The sequence below is a fragment of the Phacochoerus africanus genome, chromosome 4, assembly GCF_016906955.1.
Source record: "Phacochoerus africanus isolate WHEZ1 chromosome 4, ROS_Pafr_v1, whole genome shotgun sequence".
NCBI classification, from domain to species: domain Eukaryota; kingdom Metazoa; phylum Chordata; class Mammalia; order Artiodactyla; family Suidae; genus Phacochoerus; species Phacochoerus africanus.
The window spans coordinates 130966044-130969251 of record NC_062547.1 but is presented as its reverse complement, the minus strand read 5'-3'; the positions used below and the strand labels follow the sequence as shown (position 1 = coordinate 130969251).

The window sequence follows — 3208 nt, the reverse complement described above, 5'->3', positions numbered from 1 at the left end:
TTCCTCATCTGTAAAATAGAGATAATAATGGTAGCTTAACTCCTAGAGTTATGAGGTGTACATAAATTACTCTCTCTGAGGTGCTCAGGGTACATGGTAAGCCCTAAAATACAAATGGTAAATAATTGTTCACAGCATTTAGTGTCATAGTGAAATTAAAAAATGGTGCTAAGTCAAAACTTTTAAATTGTATCTTTTTTTTGGTGCGTGTGTCCCTTTTTAACACGTTATGGTAGTATAGTTGAATTGCAATGTTGTGTTGGTTTCAAGTGTATGGCAAAGTGAATCAGTCGTACATGCCCTTTCATCCATTCTTTTTCAGATTCACTTAAGTTTTTAAATTGTGCTTTTTTGGAGCAGTTACTATCTGCTACTCAGGTTTCCACTACAGATGCAAGAAGAAGGCATCCTCATGCTTTCTGTCTGTCTGATTGTGGCAGCCCGGATTGAATGGAGGAATACAGGGGGAAAAAATTAAAAATAAATAAATAAATAAATTGTGCTTTCGTTTTGATTTTAAGAAGCTTTTGCATGATTTTTGAGTAGCATGTAAAAACTATTTTTTTTCTGTTGCAGATTTGGAGTTTTAAAAGCAGTTTTTACTGTCATTATTTTGCTGTGTCTGAATTTGGAAGATGGAACAACAGCCCAGAGTGAGGTGAATAATCCTAAATTCTTTTTCTCCTACTATGCCTTATAAAACTAATTGTGACTAAGACCATTATGTATGAAATGGATGTTACATACTAAAGTATGCTATAGGAATAGTTTGCCTGTATTTCACTACACTTTCCCCCAAATGAAGGTTTAAAACACATCAACACTTAACAAAACACACACACCTTTACGAAGTCAAATATTATAATGTATCCCATAACTAAATTACATACCTACATTTTCTTCACTCTTAATGAAAAAATCTAATTTTTTATCCTCCATTATATCCCTTAATGATTACTCCATTTTCGATTTTCAAAGAGCCACAAGTGTAATCAAGATATGTTTTTGTAATTGTTTAAGATGCCTGAAATTCAATAAGCATAAATATGGAAGAGATCTTATAGGATTATATAGTAATACCCTAGTTTGAGGAATAGACTAATTGTTCTACCTTGGACACCTGAAAAAAACAAACTTTTTTTTCATTAGTAACCATATTCTTATGGTTAGAAATCCTTACAGCCATATTATTAGGCATGTGATAAATGTCTCAGCCAGACTGTGAGCACATGACCAATACTTATTAAGAACAGTATATTCTTTCTAACGGCTAAATTGAATTATTTTTCTAACAATTCGAATTTTTTGCTTCATGACCTATTCTTCAGAGGTTGTGGTAACTCATAAAAATGTAGGGTTATTTTTGGTTTTATTTTCTAAATGATTTCCTTTTGCGTGTCATTATAGAGCGAAATTTCTAAGTACGTAATTATTTTTATTGCTTTCCTCTGGGCTCTTTCCAAGTAATTTAATCTTCCTTATATGTGGGCCAAAACTATTAAGTTCAGTATTCCACTTTAAAAAAAAAACAAACAAACAGCATTTCCTGTCGTGGCTCAGCAGTAATGAAGGCAACTTGTATCCATGAGGATGCGGGTTCAATCTCCGGCCTCACTCAGTGGATTAGGATCTGGCGTTGCTGTGAGCTGTGGTATAGTCATAGATTCGGCTTAGATTCCACATTTCTGTGGCTGTGGTGTAGGCTGGGAGCTGCAGCTCTGATTGGACTCCTAGGCTGAGAACTTGCATATGCCGAGGGTATGGCCCTAAAACAAACAAACAAACAAACAAAAAAAACCCAACTGATGCTTATAAAGGAAAAGACAGATTTTTACAGTTTAAGTAATTGTTTTTGCTTAAAGCTGGGTCATCACATCGGAAGTCATATATTGACCTGAGTAGCAACTCTTCTGATTAGTCAAAATGTTTTTCAGAGTTCCCTTTATGGCCCAGGGGAAACGAATCTGACGAGTATCCATGAGGAAGAAGGTTCGATCCCTAGCCTCGTTCAGTGGGTTAAGGATCCAGCATTACCATGAACTGTGGTGTAGGTTGCAGATGAGGCTCGGATCCTGCATTGCTGTGACTGCGATATAGGCCGGCAGCTACAGGTCCAATTTGACCGTTAGCCTAGGAACTTCCCATGTGCCTTGAGTGCGGCCCTAAAAAGACAAAAGTTTTTTGTTTTTTAAGATTTCGAACTGAATGTCCACCTCTATTTCAACCAGTTTCTAAAGACATAAAATTCTAGAATATATATAAATTTAAAAATCCACATTTAGGAGGTCAATTAGATATTTATGATATTTTCCTAATTATAAAGGTTTCATGTAGAAGTCATAGGAACAATCAAAGGTAAATAGTACTTATAATGCTATCATCCTAAAATAGCATTTACCTTTCGGTTTTTGATGTTACAAAAAGATTGTATGTTTTGTAATTTTTAAAACTTAACAGTGACACCAACATCTTTCTCTATATAATTATCTTGGAGCTGAATGTGTCCTAATGGATTCATAATATTGCATCGTTTGGACTTTCTGTAATTCACTGCATGTCACCTATTTTTTAATGCTTAGTTCATTTCCTTCATAAATATAGCAAGTAATACTGCATTGAATATCTTTTGCGTGTAACTTAATTTATAATTGATCATTTCCTTTTTTTTTTTTGTCTTTTTAGGGCCACACCTGCAATATATGGAGGTTCCCAGGCTAGGGATCAAGTCAGAGCTGTAGCTGCCGGCCTACACCACAGCCACAGCAACACAGGATTCAAGCCTTGTCTATGACCTACACCACAGCTCACAGCAATGCTGGATCCTTAACCCATTGAGCAAGGCCAGGGGTCGAACCCACATCCTCATGCATACTAGCCAGGTTCTTTACCACTGAGCCACCACAAGCAATTCCAGAAGGACAGAATATTAAAGGACCTTACTGTCTCAACCATATTATGAGCATATGACCAAATGTGCCAGTCTGTTTCTCCTAAGAGCTTTGAATATTGAATGGTGTGATGCAAAGTCAGAAACTAAGTCCAGGAGTTCCCATCGTGGCACAGAGGAAATTAATCTAACTAGGAACCATGAGGTTGTAGGTTCAATCCCTGGCTTCGCTCAGTGGGTTAAGAATCCAGCGTTGCTGTGAGCTGTGGTATGGGTCGCAGACATGACTCGGATCTGGCATTGCTGTGGCTGTGGCGTAGG

The 3208-nt window shown here is 36.8% G+C and overlaps 1 non-coding gene across 1 annotated transcript; it reads left to right on the top strand.

Moving 5' to 3' along the window:
- The first annotated feature begins 343 nt into the window (after positions 1-343).
- Positions 344-466, top strand: LOC125126590 (small nucleolar RNA SNORA31). The gene has a single exon (XR_007134695.1). It is a non-coding gene; the product is annotated as a small nucleolar RNA SNORA31 (small nucleolar RNA).
- Positions 467-3208: the final 2742 nt, after the last annotated feature.